General features: G+C 40.4%; 1 protein-coding gene and 1 long non-coding RNA gene across 3 annotated transcripts in view; one reads left to right on the forward strand and one right to left on the reverse strand.

Moving 5' to 3' along the window:
• Nucleotides 1–21,585, reverse strand: part of SI (sucrase-isomaltase) — a 470,126-nt gene extending 448,541 nt beyond the window's left edge. The window contains exon 1 of the mRNA XM_073626135.1: nt 21,568–21,585. The gene's annotated coding sequence lies outside the window, so the exon portion shown is untranslated. The remainder of the gene's footprint in view (nt 1–21,567) is intronic.
• Nucleotides 631–21,890, forward strand: LOC141139732 (uncharacterized). 2 transcript variants are annotated; one of them, XR_012243794.1, is made up of 6 exons: nt 631–1,009; nt 3,827–3,948; nt 4,339–4,415; nt 4,732–4,874; nt 21,001–21,140; nt 21,506–21,890. It is a non-coding gene; the product is annotated as an uncharacterized lncRNA (long non-coding RNA). The 2 variants fall into 2 exon arrangements; XR_012243795.1 differs by lacking the exons at nt 21,001–21,140; nt 21,506–21,890 and adding an exon at nt 8,817–13,855.
• The last annotated feature ends 272 nt before the right edge of the window (nt 21,891–22,162 follow it).

Consider the following 22,162-nt stretch of genomic DNA (forward strand, 5'->3'; position numbering starts at 1 on the left):
ATTTATTTATTATTTATTTCAGGTACTTATATAGCGCTGTCAATTTACGCAGCGCTTTACATATACATTGTACATTCACATCAGTCCCTACCCTCAAGGAGCTTACAATCTAAGGTCCCTAACTCACATTCATACATATTAGGGACAATTTTAGACAGGATCTAATTAACCTACCAGCATGTCTTTGGAGTGTGGGAGGAAACCGGAGTACCCGGAGGAAACCCACGCAGGCACAGGGAGAACATGCAAACTCCAAGCAGGTAGTGTCGTGGTTGGGATTCGAACCAGTGACCCTTCTTACTGCTAGGTGAGAGTGCTAACCACTACACCACTGTGCCGCCCAGGAGGAGATGAATGAATTGCTACAGCTTCTCCCACTCTAGCTGGTGGAGTTTCACAAGTTTATAGGTTGAGCACAGTGGCAGGTACTAATTGCTATTTTTAAGAATGTTTTTTTTTTTTTTTGCATGTAGCCCTAATGATTTAAAAATGGTTTGATTTTATGTTTGCAATTGTAGGGTTTAATGATAGGTTAACTACCACTCTGGGAGTTGATTAAAGACACAATTTATTAGCCCTAATCCTGTGCCTAGTCCCTACTTACCTAAAGCGGCATTGCTATATCTGCAGTATGAGATTTACTTTCAATACGTTTTTATTGAGAATAGCAGGTAACAGACATATGAGCGATAGCGTCATATCCTTTCATCGCATTTGGAGAATCTACCTCTGAAACCACTGTGTCCAGTACATGCTGTTTTAATCGTCTTTTCATGTAAGTGCATTACCTCCATTAAATCCTGGTAAAAAAGGTTTTACACTATTGTGGCGTTTGTCTCTTATTTCAGGTATATGACCTGATGTCACGGTTGGAGTAAAAGAAACCTGATGTTTTCCCCGGTGGTGGCTTGAAGTTTCTGTTGACTGGACCTCTTTACAGATGTGGAGTGTTTCCAGACATACAAGCCTATGTTGACCCCTCCCCGTAATAGGTGGTCAATGCTCTTTGGTAAGGGCACATCCTATTTTTTTTGGTGGTGGTCGCACAAGGTGGAGGAAGATGGTGACACAACATTCAAGCTTTCACTATTGTGTCACGTTTGTGACTTTTGGACTCACTTGTTTATATCATTTATTTACTGTTTATCTCATTTAAGTGCAACATACTTGTTCACCTAACAGACTTATGAAAACATAATCAAACCAGGTTCAACATATCGAGAATAAGGTAATCAATATGTTTTCTTGGAAAGGCACATTCAGTAGTTTTAGTCTTTCAGAGAATAATGCAGCAAGAACATATATCAGCTATATATCAGAAATTAAAAGAAAAAGTTACAGTGATAAAATAATAACTCCAAAAACGTAGAGAACTGAATGTAGTTAGTCCGTGTGCATCAGAGTATACCAAAATAATGCTGAGCTTACAACCATAAGCAGGACATATAGTATATGGTGATCTGACTCAGTGGTCATAGGTGACCTGATAAACCTAAATACTAGCAACTACTTATGGTAAAAAAAAACTCTAATTAGGGCAGTATGAGATTTAAGGCGCTGCTGTCTTTTACTGCTAGTCTCATGGGATTTGGTGTTTGGTTTGTTAATCTTTTTCTTTGCTGCTCATTGTTCTAGTTGCTGCAGATAACGTTGTACCTGAGGAACTGCATTGCATGGATATTCCTGCTTCTGCTTCATCCATTCTATGGATCTGTTCTAGTCCCTCTAGAATTCTCTAGAATTGTTATATGTGTTGTTACAAAAACATATGTGTTTCCTATGCTCATCAGCTCCATCTGGTGGCTATAATGCATTATTTTAATACTAACCATGAAAAAAAACATTCATTCAGACAACTGGGGAAGAGACACACACCTCCGGGAGGTGGCCTTCCCCCAACACCTGCCAACGCTGACAGAAACCTTCAGAACTGGCTAAAACAAATCCCTAAACACCTCCTCGGGGGGGCCCTGAGGGGCTGCAGGCTCCAGATTTTGTGTCACATGGCTTTGCCCACCCAGGTCTAAGGTGCCCCCTCCCCAAAGCCCCCTGACCACCCCCTCCACCCTGTATGCTATGTACAGCTGCTGAGCTCCTTTCCCATTATACCACTCAGCACTGTATACAGCCGCCCCACACACACACACACACTACACAGGGCTGAAATCACATTCCTTTACAATACAGCCAGTTAGCCATGATCTGCACAGGGTGTATCTGCCTGCTGTAACTACACTGTCGTTCCAACCAGAGAATTTCACAATTCAGAAGGGCAACATAAAAGCCAGATACACCTTGTGAAGACTGACAGTCTGTGTGTGTAAAGGAATGTGATTTCAGCCCTGTGTAGTGTGTGTGTGGGGGGGGCTGTATACAAGGCTGGGATGGGAAAGGAGCTCTGCCAAGTGACCTGCCAGGGGTCCCTGTCCTCTGATTCTCCAGCGGTGATCCTTGTCCTCTGATTCTCCAGTGGTAATCCCTGTCCTCTGATGTAAAGAGGAACTCTGGGAACTCTAAACTCTTAAGCCACTTTGAGTATCTTGGCGTGTGGTGGATGTATCTGCACGCACATTGGAAGTAGTGGAGGGGCCCAGGTCAACTTTTGCATCAATGCCCACAAGCTTCAAGCTACGCCTCTGCCTTGTGATAAGCTATGTAAGCCAAACATAACAACACAATAGACAGGCTGCACTATTTCATATTCATATAAAATAAACAGTCATAAAACAAGTGTTTATGACTAATACATGTGAAATCAAAAAAGCTGTATTTTCCAACATAGCATGAGAGGAGAGAACAAGTACAGCCCTGTGATTGTCAGTGAGCTAAAGCAGAGCAGAGTTTCTTATAATATGTGTGAAAAGTAACATTTTCTCCCCAATAGGATGCAATGTTTAAGTATGCCCCCAAGGATTACTCATCAGATAGAAAGCACTATCATTAATTCATATACATAAAGTACTCCTAAAAAATGTGTTTATAAGACACATATTTTTGATAAGCTATACTATTATTCTTGTATTAAAAGACTATCAGGATGGCACATTGTTATAGTAGGGAGTAAAAAACATCCAATTTTTTACTGATCTAAATACAGATACTAGATATAGATACATTGGAACCATACACACAGCTGTGTAAAGATGAGTAATAGAGCGATGAGTACCGAGCCATGAAACAAAAATAGTAAATTTTACTTTTAAGTATAGTAATTTACGTACGTACACGTGTTTACACACCTATACGCATGTTCACGTGTGTATATTGCATTTCTAGCTATAAACAAGAGTTTTACCCTTATATGCACTTTTGTGCCTTTTTGCTCCTTTATAAAAAAGTTTGCTCTTTTTGTCAACAAGATCCTGAGTATAAACATTAGTACATTTTTACCTTTGTTTTCAACTGGCTTAGGGTACTTTCTTCCTTCCATGTTACATTAAAGTGAAGAATTTCATGCTGACCTATTCATATTCCAACAATATATTGCTTATTTGATAGAAACTGTATTTTACATTTCCTGTCCCGGCTCAAAACTGACTCCATTAATGTTAATAAATGTTTATTTTTAGCATTGGTATTAATGTCCCAGCATGTAAATCTGATCTTTTTAGCATGTGATTTACAAGGATATGTACACCAGCTGTTCATCTCCAGCATAATCCCCAGAGATGCAGGATGCTTACTGAACTTAGGAAACATGCCACAGCTGACAAACAGTGCAAGGCCTTGTACAGCCAACTGCTCAATCTTCTGTAACGTACAACACCATTACTGTTTAACTCTACACCAGCAACAAAATTCATTAAAACTAATCTTCGCTTTCCAGATCAATACCCTATTGCCGTAATTGCATCTTCCATTGGTTTAAAAGCATTCTAGATGACAAAATACAAGTACACACAGAAAAATAAACCTAATTCACCATCTACGTAGGAAAAAAACTACAAGGTAATTCAGGCTATATAATTGGCACATTAATACACATTAACGTTTATGGTGTTTACTTTTAAATACAGAGTTTAAATGTAAGAACTGTGCTACAAAAGAAAATGTGTGTTTGCTATATATCATTTATTGGATCTATAGAATCAGATAAAAGAGGGAATGTATATTTTAGATAAAGAAGCACATGGACATTTTGAAATGTTCATGAAGGACAGTAGGGCTAATGCTGGCCATAAATGTAAAGCTTCTTTGGAAAATGGGACAGCTACTAAAGTGTATCTTAATGATAATATTTATAGAATTATATACAAATGAATGATTCATTCATCTACCGCTTTTTCAAAAGGAAACATTTAGCACACATTGTTGACTGTCATTGGCACTTTTTTGCAGAAAGGACAGTTGAGCAGACTGGCTCAAAACACACAAATGCTCAGGAAAGCAGATGCTTTGATTCAAACAATACGATGGTAAAATAAACGTTGAATCTGGTGTCTGTGTGTGTATGTTTAATGATGCTGTCCCACACTTATACATGAATCATATACAGTATGTGTACATAGTCTTAAAAATGAATGCTTTTGAAAAATGAACCTCAGTTTAATAGATTGGGGGAAATACTAAGATTAAAGATTGGAAATTATTTTTTCTGCAGTGGAGACATTTCTAGTCTCAGGTTCATCTCTTCCTTTAACAATTATCTGAGATCTCTGTACTCCCTAGTATCCCATACCCTCCGTTCACTTTGTTATTGCCTCTCTGTCCTCGATCCACTGACTATCTCAGATCTATGGCTGCTTACATCAAGAGGGCTGCTTCATAAAATCAGGACCCTTGATCTCTGCATTGGAAGTCTCAAAAGCTGATAAAGAGGCCGATTTACTATAGGAATTAAGAATCTTCACTCAAGAAAATGTGCAAATGTTCAGGTAAGTTATTCAATTATATGATAAGCAAATTCCTGTTCACATTGAACACCCACACATGTGCTAATCAGTTAACCACTTCAGTTCTCTGGATGTATGTAGTATACATTATATTACCAAAAGTATTGCGACACCTGTCTTTACATACACATGAACTTTAATGAAATACCAGTATTAGTCCGAAGGGTTCAATATTGAGTTTGCCCACCCTTTACAGCTATAACAGCTTCAACTATTCTGGGAAGGCTGTCCACAAGGTTTAGGAGTGTGTCTATGGGAATGTTTGATTATTCTACATTTATGAGATCAGGCACTGATGGGGACAAGAAGGCCTGGCTCACAGTCTCTGCTCTAAATCATCCCAAAGGAATTCTTTCAGGTTGAGGTCAGGACTCTGTGCAGGCCAGTCAAGTTCCTACATCCCAAATTAGGTCATCCATGTCTTTATGGACCTTGCTTTATGCACTGGTGCACAGTCATGTTGGAACAGGAAAAGGCCGTCCATAAACTGTTCCCACAAAGTTGGGAGCATGAAATTGACCAAAATGTCTTGGTTTGCTGATGCCTTAAGAGCTCCCCTCACTGGAACTAAGGGGCCAAGCCCAGCCCCATGCCATAATTCTCCCTCCACCAAATGATTTGTACCAGTGTACAAAGCAAGGTCCATAAAGACATGGTTGAGCAAGTTTGGGGTGAAGGAACTTGACTGGGCTGCACTCAACCTGATAGAACACCTTTGGGATGATTTAGAGCAGAGACTGTGAGCCAGACCTTCTTGTCCAGCATTAGTGCCTGACCTCACAAATGCGCTTCTGGAAGAATGGTCAAACATTCCCATAGACATACTCCTAAACCTTGTGGATAGCCTTTCCAGAAGAGTTGAAGCTGTTATAGCCGCAAAGGGTGGGCCAACTCAATATTGAACTCTACGGACTAAAACTGGGATGCCATTAAAGTTCATTAAAGTTGATGTGTGTTTAAAGGCAGGCATCCCAATACTTTTAGCAATATAGTGTATGTGTGAGTGAGGGGTTAAGCACGAGCTTGTGGCTTGTGGCAACTGCAGTATAAGCTTGTGCTCCTTTTGTTCAGCCAGCACCCACCTGTAAAGTAGAAGGATCTTGGTAACTGTATAGTGTGAGAGGTGTGGTTCCCCCCCCCCCCCACACAATGGTTCCTGGGCTCTCCCACTATTTCTGGGATCCAAGGTCTACATTGAAGTGCTTTAGGATGGGGAGTCGGAGGCGACCGAGGAACATCTATTCCTCAATCTTCTCTGCGGTAAATGAAGCCAGAGGTGACAAAGATTTAATCATTTCTGAGCTGTCATTCAGCCAAGGAAGCAGCTAATCAAGCATGATTTGCACTTGGTTAGCTGCTTTGGGGGACAAGGGAGACATTAGGGCTCTAATAGAGCCCATAAAGTGTACCTGCCACCTGCCTAAATCTCTCACATGGGGTTTGTTAATAACAATTAAGCTAGATTAAAAAAAACATACAAAAACTGTTTAAAAAATACATTTAGACTTCAAGTTCATAAAAAAAAGTTTAACACAATTCCTATTTCCCTGCACACATTCACAAATGGCACAGGATGCGCATGTGTATGTAAACCATGAGAGTAATAATTCTAGATTCATAGCTCATATGTAAACCCCAAAATGATGAGCAGTAAAGGCCTTTAAAGTGTCATCTATGGAGATTTTTTTTCACAATATCATGGGCGCACAGAATTTTAAGTCTCAACGTGTTTGGTATCTATTTACTCAACACAGCCCCGTCTTTTATATTTTAACAAAAAAAAAAAAAAAAACGGGTATTACATTGTGTGTTGGCACTAAAATTAGTTTTATTGTATTTTTTTCCTGCAAACATGTATTTGATAAATAGTTGTTCAAATATACAAGGTAAATACACCGCACCAGGATCCTGAGATGTAATCCCGAGTGTGGCTCGGGGTTACTGCTAATGGTGCTGAAATTTAACCCTGAGCCACACTAGGGAAAACCGTCAGGGAGGCTACGATAAAATATAATGATCTTGGGGATTTATGTAAATTTATAGTAAAAAATGCAGAATTTTACATATATGCAAAAAAAAAAAAAATTGCTTAACAAATAAAACGGTAAACAAAAATTTAAACTTCACAAAAAATATAATTGAAGTGAATATTCACACAATTTATTGAGTGAAAATTCTCAGCTCCTTTGGTAAATCAGCCTTACTGCGTATCATTAAATTGGAATCTTTTATGAATTATGCATCATCTTTAATCTTTGCACTGTTTTATTTTGTCCTTAAGTAACATTTGATGAAATAATTTTAAAACATTGAGCAGCTCTTGATAGTTTGGCAAACCATTGTTGGATATTTGTTACCCTTTTTATTTTATCTGCAGAATGCAATAAAAGAACATTTAATACCAACTGGCACATATGTCTGTATGTAACACATAAAACCATTATTGTTAACTTAATAGTTCACCATTAAGATTAAACATGTTAGATAAAAGTAGCACTTAAAAGTAAAAGATGACTTTATATGCTGTAAAGTAACTAACCCTTGAAACTAAAGTCAAATGGATAACAACATGATGACATTATGAGATTATAAATTCATCACACACTAAGGTCTTTGTTAGGTTGCTACCTCTATTAATGTAGAAAATAAGAACACTATGTAATCACACTACTGTTTCTGAGAAAAAAACAAGCTTACCATATGTGTCTGTTTAACTAGGATTTTCTATGTATTTAACATTGGAAATCTTTAACCAGTTTACAACATGCTGTTTGCACACTGTTTGGGTCAAGCAGGTAGAGACAAAAATAAATGATCTTTGCATTTCTAATACCATTTAATATGTAGAGATTTTAGAGTATTTAAGCATTACTGTGTTTTGTAACATTAAGGATTAAACTCCTGAAAAATATGGTCTTTTATATATCTCAAGTGCAATTGCCATTTTTCATTTTTACATGCAGGAATTTAAAATGAATTACAGTGTTTGTAAATCATGCTATGGAATTCTCAATATTGATGTTGAAAACATGGACCCTGTTAACTAGCTTTTATGCTGTAAGCAAGCATGTACACAACCAGGTTTATTTAGTAAGACATTATGAAGAGCGACACTGGTTCATAAAGTACTGTACATTAACCAACCAACCAGATTTCACCTTTTATTAGTTTAAACCAATTCTTTACTGGTCCTTAACCAGTTAAGGATTAACCAGTTGTACTGCGGCAGGTTGGCTTTCCTGCGCAAATCATTGTACGTCAGCTCGCGGAGGCGCAGTGCGTGGGTCGGGCGGACTCGATGTCCGCCGGCGACCCGAGATCGCCTAGTACAGAGGCAGAATGGGGATCTGCCTTTGTAAACAAGGCGGATCCCCCATTCTGACAGATGACATGACAGAGATATACTGTTCCCAGTGATCAGAAACAGTGATCTCTGTCATGTCCCAGGCAGCCCATCCCCCCTACAGTTAGAATATACCTAGGAAACACAGTTAACCCCTTGATCGCCCTCTAGTGTTAACCCCTTCCCTGCCAGTGTAATTTTTACATTGACCATTGCATTTTTATAGCACTGATCAATGTAATAAAGTCAATCGTTCCCAAAAAGTGTCATTTGGGGTCAGATTTGCCGCTGCAATGTCGCAGTCCTGTTAAAAATCACAGATCACCGCCATTACCAGTAAAAACAATAAAAAAATAAAAGTCCCTAAATCTATCCCATAGTTTGTAGATGAGATAACTTTTGGGCAAACAAATCAATATATGCCTATTGCATTTTTTTTTACCAAAAATATGTAGAAGAATATATATCAGCCTAAATTGATGATAAACATTTGTTTTTTTATATATTTTTTGGGATATGTATTATAACAAAAAGTAAAAAAAAAAAGTTTTTTTTTCAAAATTGTCACTCTTTGTTTATAGCACCAAAAATAAAAACTGCAGAGGTGATCAAATACCACCAAAAGAAAGCTCTATTTGTGGGAAAAAAGGGACGTCAATTTTGCGTGGGTACAGCATCGCATGGCCGCGCAATTGTCACGCAGCCGAAGATGGAGGACGTGTGACACTTTGACTCCGCTCTCCGCTGGTCTAATCCTCCCTGCCAGAACAGACAGCGATCCTGCTCGCTGCATCTAACTGTCCGGCCTGACTCCCGCTGCCACAGGAAGTCGACCTATGACCAGAGGCATGTTTAAATTGATCCCGCAGCCTGTATCACTGGGAGCTACAGACGTCACTCGTATGGCCAAGATGGCGTCAGCACTGCAACATACACAAGGCCTGCAGCCAGCTATGCTGCTTACAGAGACTGTGACACACAAGCAGGTGAGCTATCTGACACTGCATCTCAGGTTGCATTTTTGTCCCCTGAGAGATATGTTCTCCTCCCAATCTGACATGGACAGGGCGATTGGAGATCTCGTCTATAGCCCTTCCCCCCCACCTAATGCCCAGGCTACACCACAGCCATTGGAGTACTCGGGGTCTCCATTCTCCTGGTGAGATTCTCAATGCCTAGAAAAGGCTAGAAAATGCATAACCTCTGACCTTACACAGGAATTTCAGGAATTGGGCTCTCCTATAGGGACCCTGGAAACTGTGCTTGATGAAACTATTAGCAGAACACTGATTGTATCGAGGTCCTACAAAAGCGATTGGACAAAGCTCTAGATAAGATTGATGACCTGGAAATTCGATCCCAGCGCTATAACTTCAGGGTACGCAGGTTTCCTGAATCCTTTACAGACACTGATGCTATAATTAAGGAACTTATTTCACAACTTATTCCTGAGGTACCTTCTCACAGGCTGGAACTGGATAAAGCCCATAGAGCCCTGATGGCTCCCTGAGGCAATGGACTGCCATGGGACATTATAATAAACCTCATTACCATGCAGTCAATGAATGTGTGATGGCCAGAGCAAGGGAAATTGCTGATTTGCAATTACGCGATCATCCTACATCCTATCTAGATTTTTGCAGATATCTCACCAGTCACAGTTCAAAAGTGCAGGACACTGAAGCCCTTATTACAACTATCTCATTGCCAAGAATATAAAGTATTACTGGGCTTTCCCTTTTCGTCTAAACTTTACCTACTGCAACAAGAAGCACTCTTTTTCTATATTCCAGGAGGGAGAAGCGTTGCTGACAAAATTGGGCTTCATTTCAATTGAACCAGAGGGTTTCCCTCTCACTCTACAGCTCAAATCCCTTGCCAGCTGGTCCTGACAAAGGTCTTTGTCTCTGGTGTGGCTCTCCACCAGAAGCAATTCCAAGCTCAAGGCCAGACCTCTGTGAAGACGATGGCCACTGATTTGTCCATTTGGGACACTGCAAGTTCTACTCCTTGTCACTGTTCCCTTTTTTTTCCAGTTGGTCCTAGGGTGGGATCACAGTTGGAGCATTTATGATGTTTCCTGACCCTATGTCATTCTTAGTGGGAGAGGAAGACCCAGTTAACCCGAAAAGGACCTCATCACATTTAGTCCTAATTACATGGGACTTTCTTCTGTCGTAGTTTTTGATTATATCAGACTTGATGTTTTAAGAGTGGATGAGTGGCCGGTACCGGTGGTCATTTGCCCTGTTTGCTTTTGCTTCCCTCCCTCGCTGAGGGGATAAAAATCAAACCTAGCCCTGGGCTTGACCCAGTGCTGATATTTGAAGACAACAAAGGGGGTTTACCCTCTTACCTGTTACACTTGTTATGCTAAATACATTGTAATAAGTAACCTATTCCAGCATGGGACTACATATCCCAGCATGACTACACATTGGGTTTGAACCCAAGATATGATGCAGACCTGCTTCTCATTCAGTTTACTTGGAGGAAGCTTTTGGTCTTGTTTTACACATTTTGTCATTTCGTATTGTGAAGATAATGTGTATAAACATGCATCCATTGCTAGAAAGTATTTTGCATGTTTGTATTGCCAAATGCTACACCACACCTTCTGTCTTGGATGTCTCTTAATTGCTCAATTAGATAATTAATTGGAAGGTGTGGTTTGGCAAACAGTATATATGCTCTGTTTTTTAACTTGAAAATTGTGCTGTGATCAAGGCTTGTTAACCGGAATGCATGAGCCCCAGTATGTTACTAGTAAGTGAGTTTTCCTGTCTCCTTGGGACATTATGAAAAATTCTAACCCAGGCCCCCCCTTTAACTGCTTCCAGACCGCCAGCCGTCTGACGGTGGCAGAATGGCTCCCCTGCACGAATCACCGTAGCTGTACAGTGGCCACTTTAAGAGGATTAGGGGGCCCCCGCCACATCACTGAGGAGCCCGTGCGTGTGCCCGGTGACCACGATGTCCGCTGGAGCACTTGCGATTGCTCCTGCCAGAGCAGGATTGGGAATGTGTGTGTGTATAAACACATACATCCACATCCTGTCAGGGGAGAGAAGACAGATTGCGCGTTCCTAGTATATAGGAACACTGATTAATTTCCTTCCCTAGTCAGTCCTATCCCCCCTACAGTTAGAACACACACAGGGAACATATTAAACCCCTTGATCACCCCCTAGTGTTAACCCCTTCCCTGCCAATGACATGTATACAGTAATCAGTGGCTATTTAAAGCACTAATCGCTGTATAAATTTCAATGGTCCCAAAATGTGTCAAAAGTGTCCGATCTGTCCGCTGCAATGTCGCAGTCAAGAAAAAAGTTGCTGATCGCCTTCATTACTAGTAAAAAAAAATTAAAAAATTATAAAAATGCCATAAATCTATCCCCTATTTTGTAGACGCTATAACTTTAACCAATCATAAAGTTTGTTTGGGTACAATGTTGCACGTCTTCGCAATTGTCAGTTAAAGCGATGTAGTGCTGTATCGCAAAAAATGGCCCAGTCTGGAAGGGGGCAAATTCTTCCAGGGCTGAAGTGGTTAAGTTTGTCACTCACAGTGTTCAGGGGCTAAACTCTCCAGTTAAACGACGGATGGTACTACAAATCCCTACATGCAGATGTGCTTTTCTTATAATCCTAAATTTCTACACCACCACTACCCTCACTTTTATTTGGCAAATGGTCCGGGAAAGACTGAGGGAGTAGCTATTTGTTTTTCCAAGCGGTTCTCCTTTTCAGTGGATTAGTGACGCGGATGGCCGTTATTTAATATTGGTGGGACACCTGAAGGGCTCTCTGGTCACCTTAATTTCCTACTATGCCCCTAACACGGGTCAATTACCTTTCTTCTGATCCCTGTTGACCCCTGATCTGGGGGGTGTTTCCCTTTTTGGAAGGGACTCTAAAGTTGCTTTGGACTCTATCTCTATCTTTGATAAAACTAGAATACCCTCCCCTGCTCTTAGAAGATATCTGAAAATTGGATCTAAGTTGGCTAAAATGCTATTTTACTATAACTTAATCAATATTTGGCAGGAGCTTAACCCATCCAGGAAGGATTACACCTTCTTTTCTCATGTCAACAATACCTACTCTAGAATAGACCATTTCTTTAGAACTCCTACTATGTTGCCCCTCTTCTAAGCTAGCAGCATCGTAGATGTGGCCTGGTCGGATCACTCCCTGCTCTGGACTTAGTATGATACTTTGCAAAGTGAAAGGGGGCCTGCACCATATAGACTGAACGATTCACTATTAAGTAATCCCTCGGTCTGCTTTGACATTGACCAACACATCAAGGAGTTCTTTACCTTGAACAATCCTGAAGATACCCCTTCTGTAATTAATTGGACAGCCCACAAGGTTACAATTATGACGCATACACACGGTCAGAATTTACGACAACAAATATTCGTTGTGAGCTTGTTGTCGGAAATTCAGACCGTGTGTATGCTCCATTGGACATTTGCTGTCGGAATTTCCGACAACAAAAGTTTGAGAGCTGGTTCTCAAATTTTCCAACAACAACTTGTTATTGGAAATTCCGAGCGTGTGTACATGATTCCGACGCACAAAATTCCACACATGCTCGGAATCAAGCAGAAGAGCCACACTGGCTATTGAACGTCATTTTTCTTGGCTCATCGTATGTGTTGTACGTCACCACGTTCTTGGTGATTGGAATTTTCGTCAAGATTTGTGCGACCGTGTGTATGCAATACAAGTTTGAGCCAACATTCGTCGGAAAAAAATCCACGGCTTTGTTGTCAGAATATCTGATCATCTGTACAGGGCATTAGAGGTTACCTAATTCAAATGACATCCCACCTTAAAAAAAATGCGGAAGCTCTTTCAAGCGAAAAGGAAAGGGAGTTGTCCGACCTGCTCGCCCAACATAAACAAAACCTGGACCTCAGGGATAAGATTGACTCTGTCCGGCTGGAACTGAACCTCTGCCTGACCACTAGGGCGGAGAAGAGTCTTAGATAGACCCAGGCCTCTTTTTTTATACCCTGAAGGACAGGCTTGGTACAATGTTAGCTCATAAACTTTTACCCCGACTCCGTCGCACTGTTATTCTCAAGATTAGAAGGTCAGATGGATCCTTGACCCAGAATCCACAGAAAATAAGGGATCTCTTCCATTCTTATTACAACTTTGTATGGGGGGTGGGGGGACCCGTCACCCGGGGACCTGTACGAACTTCTTAAAGACCTACCTCTTCCCTCCCTATTGGTTCCTCATCAAGATATTTTGGAGAAGGAAATTACTATAGAGGAGGTACTAGCTGTTATTAAACAGGTTACTGTGTCCAGGACACCAGGTCCAGTTTGTCAGCTTCCTATTACAAGAAATTTACCCCATTACTGGCACCCCATCTGCTGAGTTTCTTTGCAGCCATACATGAGGGTGTTGCCCTTGACGCAGACTCCAATAGAGCCCACATATATGTCTAATACCCAAACTGGACAAGGACCACATCGATGTGGCGAACTATCGCCCAATATCATTAATCAATAATGACCTCAAACTTCTCAAGAAAATATATGCAAACCAGTTCAACAAATTCCTGGCACAATATATACAGTATCTCATAAAAGTGAGTACACCCCTCACATTTTTGTAAATATTTTATTATATCTTTTCATGTGACAACACTAAAGAAATTACACTTTGCTACAATGTAAAGTAGTGAGTGCACAGCTTGTATAACAGTGTAAATTTGCTGTCCCCTCAAAATAACTCAACACACAGCCATTAATGTCTAAACCGCAGGCAACAAAAGTGAGTACGCTCCTAAGTGAAAATGTCCAAATTGGGCCCAATTAGCCATTTTACCTTCCCGGTGTCATGTGATTTGTTAGTGTTACAAGGTCTCTGGTGTGAATGGGGAACAGGTGTTTTAAATTTGGTGTTAGCGCTCTCACTCTCTCATACTGGTCACTGGAAGTTCAACATGGCACCAACAAAAGAATTGTTGCTCTAGATAAAGATGGCATAAACTATAAGAAGATTGCAAAGACCCTGAAACTGAGCTGTAGCACGGTGGCCAAGACCATACAGTGGTTTAACAGGACAGGTTCCACTAAGAACAGGCCTCGTCATGGTCGACCAAAGTAGTTGAGTGCACGTTCTTAGCGTCATATTCAGAGGTTGTCTTTGGGAAATAGACGTATGAGTGCTGCCAGGATTGCTGCAGAGGTTGAAGGGGTGGGGGGGTCAGCCTGTCAGTGCTCAGACCATACGCTGCACACTGCATCAAATTGGTCTGCATGGCTGTCATCCCAGAAGGAAGCCTCTTGTAAAGATGAAGCACAAGAAAGCCCGCAAACAGTTTGCTTAAGACAAACAGACTAAGGACATGGATTACTGGTAGCATGTCTTGTGGTCTGATGAGACCAAGATAAACGTATTTGGTTCAGATGGTGTCAAGCTTGCGTGGTAGCAACCAGGTGACGAGTACAAAGACAAGTGTGTTTTGCCTACAGTCAAGCATGGCGGTGGGAGTGTCATGGTCTGGGGCTGCATGAGTGCTGCCGGCACTGGGGAGCAACAGTTCATTGAGGGAACCATGAATGCCAACATGTACTGTGACATACTGAAGCAGAGCATGATCCCCTCCCTTCAGGGACTGGGCTGCAGGGCAGTATTCCAACTTGATAATGACCCCAAACACACCTCCAAGAAGACCACTGCCTTGCTAAAGAAACTGAGGGTAAAGGTGATGAACTGGCCAAGCATGTTTCCAGACCTAAACCCTATTGAGCATCTGTGGGGCATCCTCAAATGGAAGGTGGAAGAGTGCAAGGTCTCTAACATCCACCAGCTGCATGATGTTGTCATGGAGGAGTGGAAGAGGACTCCAGTGGCAACCTGTGAAGCTCTGGTGAATTCCATACCCAAGAGGGTTAAAACAGTGCTGGAAAATAATGGTGGCCACACAAAATATTGAGACTTTGGGTCCAATTTGGACATTTTCACTTAGGGGTGTACTTTTGTTGCCAGCGGTTTAGACATGAATGGCTATGTGTTGAGTTTTTTTGAGGGGACAGCAAATTTACACTGTTATACAAGCTGTATACTCACTACTTTACATTGTAGCAAAATGTAGTTTCTTCAGTGTTGTCATATATAAAGATATAATAAAATATTTACAAAAATGTGAGGGGTGTACTCACTTTTGTGAGATACTGTACATATAGATCAGGTGGGATTTGTCCCTGGCCAACAGGCAGCAGACCAGATTAGACAGGCTATAGACCTCATTTTCTTATTGCAATCTAACTGGGATGGTGTAGGCACTAGCCGAGGTATACTACTGTCACTGGACCTTCACAAGGCCTTTGACTCTCTTTCGTGGCCATTACTTCTTCACATATTGAGGAGATGGAATTGTGGACCGAGCTTTCTTTTTCTCCTAGGGGTATTATATTCAAATCCCTCAGCTAATTTCCTTGCATATGGTTGTAAGTCAGACCCCTTCAAAATTGAAAGGGGGACCAGACAGGGATGTCCTCTCTCACCCCTCCTTTTTGTTATAGCTATGGAAACATTGGCAATAGCCATTTGTTCTCAAAAGTATGTTACAGTGAAGCTATAACATTAGCGGCGCTAAGAAATCAAAACAAAAACTATAGAGATTGTATCCCAATTCTAATGCATATGTCATAAGTCCATCAGATAAAGTTAATATGGGGTTTCTTTAAACACAACCATATTACCTAGATCTATCTGGTAAGTTCATTACCTTAGGGGATTTCTCACACGGGATTCAGCTGGGTTCAAACTGCATATGATCTTTATATGATGGACTTATGACATATGACCTGACTGGGTTCAGTTGGAGGCACAAGCTAGTACCTCACTTCCTATGGACTTCCTAATGTGGCTCTCCCCAAAGGAGCGTCGGCCATCGTGAATCCTTCCTTATCCCACTCGCTACATCTCTGGGACACGGTATGCAAGTTATAACCCATGAAATCTCCTCATTCTCCAGTGGCTCCTCTTTTTACTAACCCTCAATTCCCCCCAGGACAGAATCCTGAACAATTTGCATGGTGGATTAACAAGGGCCTCTACAGGATAGCACACTTTATGGATCATAAAGGGATCATAAAGCCTTCCTATTTCAGAGAAACATTAGAGATGCTCCCTAGTGAAACGTTTTGCTTGTGCCAAATTACCCATTGCCTTCAGTCTTTCAATAAGGACCAAGTAGATGTAGCGACTAGAACTTTATTTGAAAATAGATGTATATGTAGTCCTGAATCGCATGGAGGAATTTTGGAGCTATATCTCCTCTTCAGTAGCCAAAGTAGTAAACCTTCATACCAAATAGCATGGGAATGAGACCTGGGTAAGCAGGTTAGTGAAAATCTATCCTGGTGCCTCACCCCAGTGTTTCCGTGGCCAGGTGGGAGATATGTTCCTTGTTTGGTGGCCTTGTCCGAAGGTCCAATGATGTTGGATCAGAGTATTCAATTTAATTTATTCAGGGACGGGACAGAACATACCCAAAAATCCCAAAACTGACCTATCTGATGCAATCCCCAGACCCCTCCAAACCCTCATAATTTTCCTATTTACATTAGCTAAAATTACAAAAGCACAAGCATGGAAATCACCCGTGATCAATATCACGCTGGTTAAACACAAAATATCCTGGATTATGATTAATGAAAAGCTAACAAGTATTCTTAGAGACAAGCAAACCAAATTTGAAAAGGTATAGAACCCCTGGATTAAGTATCTCCAATCCCCTTAGGGGCTGGGGCGCCCTGGGGTCGAGGACCCGGATCGAGAGAACTGCTGTTTACTCTCCCCCCCCCATTTTTTTTGTCTCTCCTCTGTCTTTTCCTTTATCTCTTTTTCCTCTTTATTAAACACCAATGTTTTTTATATGGATCCATATGGAGGGTTCGAAGAGTTCCCTCATTCCTACTCTTTTAAGGGAACAAGTAATTGAGCCTTGAGGTGCTGAACGTAATATTGGTCATTATAACTCCCATGTTTCCTTGATTGTTGTTGTGTAACCATTTGACTAATTGCTATTGTGCCATTCTTTCATAGATACGTTTTCAGTCTATGTCTGTAATAGGGTAACTCCACTCACTGAGTTTATGCTCTTAGCAAACGGTAGCTTCATTGAGAGGGCTCTGCCCTTTAGGCTCATCTATTTTGGTCCTCTATAAAACACTCGGGCTCTTGATTGTATCAGAGGGAGTACCCTTCCTTTTTGTTTTTTGTCCACATTGGTATGTCTGTATTTTATTATACTTTTGAATAAAAATCTATTGTGAAAAAAAAGTAGCTACAGAATTTGTAGTTGCTGACTTTTAAGTTTTTGTTTACAGGGTGAAGAACCTCTTTAATAGTTCACTAATCCACACGTGTTTGTGCTTGGAGTTTATCACAGCTAGCACCTGAATACGTCATGTAATGATGACAAAACATGTTGGGTGGTAACTTTCAGTAATGTCCCATCCAGTTCCTGGTAGTTAACTCCAGCGGTCATCTTGGATGAGGCAAAACATAGTTTTATAGCAATATATAGCAATATATATTGTTTTTCATGCTGTAGTGTAAGTGCAATTTTTAATTTTTTTCTAAATGGTATTTTCACTATTTGGAGCCCTTCCTTATGTATGCCACTTGCTCAAAGTATCCTGGAGATCTGTATTCATAAGGAAACAGAGGGAGAAAACATGTGAAGAGAAAAAGAGCAACACCTACCCAGGAGGGGAGGTTACAGAGAGCTACACTGACTTACTCAAGGGGTCAATATAATCTGGTGAATATTGTGTTATCCCTATCTTCAGGATTCTTCCTCTTTCTGTAACATACCCCATGTGGGAACACCACCTTCGTCAGCACTTTTTCTTCTTTGTACAGAACTTTATAAAAATGTGGTAATCATCATCTAGTACAAACATGTATGGATTAGTGAACTATTTCTTTTCATTTTTTTTTTTTTGTGCTTTTGAATAGCAATATATTGTTTTTGTTTATGTATATTATTGGCAAGCACTGCATTTGCTCTCAACTAAGGGATATTTGCTATATGTTCTGCGGGGTTATTCATCACCCTTAGACAGCAGCTGCTATTGATATATCACTTCATTTTGCTTTTGTTTGGTTTGGATTGCTTACCATAAGCGCTGGTATGATTAGGTTATAAAAAATGTATGGGGGTATCCGCGCTACCAAAAATCTAGTTATGCCCTGTACACATGGTCGGATTTTCTGACAGAAAATACGTGATAGGACCTTGTTGTCGGAAATTCCTACCGTGTGTGGGCTCCATCACACATTTTCCATCGGAATTTCCGACACACGAAGTTTGAGAGCAGGTTATAACATTTTCCGACAACAAAATCCGTTGTCGGAAATTCCGATCGTGTGTACACAAATCCGACTCACAAAGTTCCATGCATGCTCAGAATAAATTAAGAGACAAAAGCTATTGGCTACTGCCCCATTTATAGTCCCGACGTACGTGTTTTACGTCACCGCGTTTAGAACAATCGGATTTTCCGACAACTTTGTGTGACCGTGTGTATGCAAGTTTGAGCCAACATCCGACGGAAAAAAATCCATGTTGTCGTAATGTTCGATCAATGTCCGACCGTGTGTACAGGGCATTAGAATATTAGGCAGCCAGCACAATTTGTTTGATATAGGAATAAAATAAATATTAAAGTCCACATGCAGCGCTGATATAATGAGTAACAGTCTTTCGATGGAAAGGGAGAGATTAAATCCCTGCACCAACTTCAGTGTTTAAAAAGAGCACACCACACCACAGTGACAATCCAATCTCCTTACCAGAAAGAAGATATAAGCAGGCATGTAGCAAGATCTGGAAAACACCTCCAGCTCTAATGACTTGATGGATAGCCGTGTAGCGTGGCAGCATGTGGGAAGGACTTGCATCAAACACCACTCCTGATACCAAAAGTCAGCTAGGAGTTCCAATGGCCAGGTTTGCTCATACACTCTCTCACAGTCATGGAGAGGATATTCCCAAAAAACTTGCAGGGAAAATGTAATTTTTTTAATAAATGCAATTATTACTGCAGCAACTTCTATACACAGTACAGGTGTGCCATATTACAGGTGGACTAAAGGGACCCCCAGGCACTATAGGGAAAGGAATTTTTCATTTTTATACTTTCACTTTAACCACTACCTGCCCGCCCACTGTCATATGACAGCGGGACGAGGCAGCTCTCGTTCTGGGACGCTGTCACATGACGTGATCTCCTTCCTGGGCCACTAGGTGGCGCGCGTGCCCATCGGGTCACTGGGGACCCGATGCGCGTGCCCGGCAGCCGTGATGTCCGGCGGGCACTTGCGATTGCCCAGTAACTGAGCAGGACCCTGGATCTGTGTGTGTAAACATACAGATCCACGTCCTGTCAGAGTAGAGGAGACCGATCGTGTGTCCCTTGTACATAGGGACACCGATCGGTCACCTCCCCCAGGCAGTCCCCTCCCCCCACAGTTAGAATCACTCCCAGGACACACATTTAACTCCTCGATCACCCCCTAGTGTTAACCCCTTCCCTGACAGTTACACAGTACACAGTGCTTTTTCATAGCACGAATCGCTGTATAAATGTGAATGGTCCCAAAAATGTGTTAAAAGTGTCCGATATGTCCGCCGCAATATCGCAGTCACGATAAAAATCACAGATCGCCGCCATTACTAGTAAAAAAAAAAAAATAATAATAAAAATGCTATAAATCTATCCCCTATTTTGTAGACGCTATAACTTTTGCGCAAACCAATCAATATATGCTTATTGTGATTTTTTTTACCGAAAATATGCAGAAGAATACATATTGGCCTAAATTGAGGAAAAAAAAAATGGATATTTATTATAGCAAAAAGTAAAAAATATTGTGTTTTTCAAACTTGTCCCTCTTCTTTTGTTTATAGAGAAAGAAATAAAAACCGCAGAGGTGATCAAATACCACCAAAAGAAAGCTCTATTTGTGGAGAAAAAAATATAAAAATTTCATTTGGGTGCAGCGTTGCATGACCGTGTAATTGTCATTCAAAATGTGACAGCGCTGAAAGCTGAAAAATGGCTTGGGCAATAAGTGGGTGTGCGTGCCTGGTAGGCAAGCAGTTAAGCACCAATAAATCACTGCTCATTTAAAAATGAAGTTTTTTACAAACTTTTTTTTCATTGATACATGTCCCCCAGGGCAGTACCCGGACCCCCATAACCATTGTATGCACAATTACTTGCATATAAGCCTTCATAGACTTCATTGGGGTTTGTTATTCGGGTCAGAACTTTCCCGATGTTCGAAAGTTCTAATGCGAACCGAACAGGGGGTCGTTCGGCCCATCCCTAATGGCAACCTCCACTCATGTTGTCCTCCCAGCTCTTGCCTTGAAGCCTACCCAATCATCCCAAATTTTCTAGGCAGGCAGCAAAACAATATACAACATAGTAATATCTCCAAATGCTTTGCAAAAAAGGGTCAATAGTATGAGTGGCTTTGGTACATTGCAGAATTTGAACTTCATAAAGAGAAAATCAGGGGTGTCAAAGTAATCTATTTTTCCTAAATACATTTATTCGAACTTACTTTCTGCTTTTGATCTAAACAAAAAAGTGTGCCATTTTTGGCAGTACAATTAAGTAAAGTTGACTATTGACATAACTTGAATGTTTTCCTATTCATCCAATTTTAGACTAAGAAACAGCAGATTAATGTTATACCTATTGGTTACAGCAGACACCTACAAATGACTGACCTTTGGGAAAAAAAAATTACCATGTTGCATAAGTGTCTCCAAATGTGACAACCTGATGGAAGAATTTTGACACTACTGAGATACACAGGACAATAGAAATTGCAACAATAGCTACTAGGTAATTATATCAGTATAGGGCTGCTTAGTACAGATTATAATATACCTTATATGCTCAACTTCAGCAAAACCATCATAGTGTTACCTTCTACCTCATTTCGCATAATTCCAATTTTAATTTCCATATTTCTGCTTCTGACAGCTGAAATTTAATTTTTCTATTGTCTGTCGTTTGCATTTTAATATCTTTTAAATCAAACAATAATTCTGCATGTATGTATCTTGCAGCTAAAACAAATAATTAATGTGAAATGATTCAGTGCATATATTTTCCAAAAGTTCAATTATGGATCTAGAAAAACTAATATAGTTAGTGATTTTCCCTGGTTTTCCTCATATTTTCTATTTCACACTGCCCATATTTAGAGACACATGAATGGATATTGACAATGCAGTTCAACATAATCGTAGGAAACAAATGCACAAACCTTGGCTTCTTGTGCTCTTCTCTTCCCTTCTGTTGCTCAACCAAATGAAGAGGACTTTAACCAGAGGAGTTATCTTTTTATGCATCTGAGATTATTATTTTTTTACAGAAGTATGAGCTAGACAGCCAATTAGTGATATTATATCTGTAAAATGACTGTTAAAAAATTACCATGCAAAATTGTTGTCAATTGGAATGTTACATGGTTAATAATTAATATTTAAAAATATATATTATAAGGAGAAAACAGCGGCGTAAAGAAGAATTTGCATACTGTTAGCTTCTTCACAAGTTAAGGCTACAATGAAAACAGTGTCAACTCTTAATTATATACACCCATGAATTACCAGCAGGTTATTTGTTGTTAATTATTTAAATGACAACAAGGTCATTTGAAATATCACTTTGAGGTGTCAGAAAGTGGAAAGTGGAACATGTCTATATAGACCTTGCTATATTAGGGAAATACTGGAGCAGAACATTGACATAAAGCTAATATATACACTATCTCACAAAAGTGAGTACACCACTCACATTTTTGTAAATATTTTATTATATCTTTTCATGTGACAACACTGAAGAATTGACACTTTACT

This window comes from Aquarana catesbeiana, linkage group LG04, assembly GCF_042186555.1.
Source record: "Aquarana catesbeiana isolate 2022-GZ linkage group LG04, ASM4218655v1, whole genome shotgun sequence".
Classification (NCBI taxonomy): domain Eukaryota; kingdom Metazoa; phylum Chordata; class Amphibia; order Anura; family Ranidae; genus Aquarana; species Aquarana catesbeiana.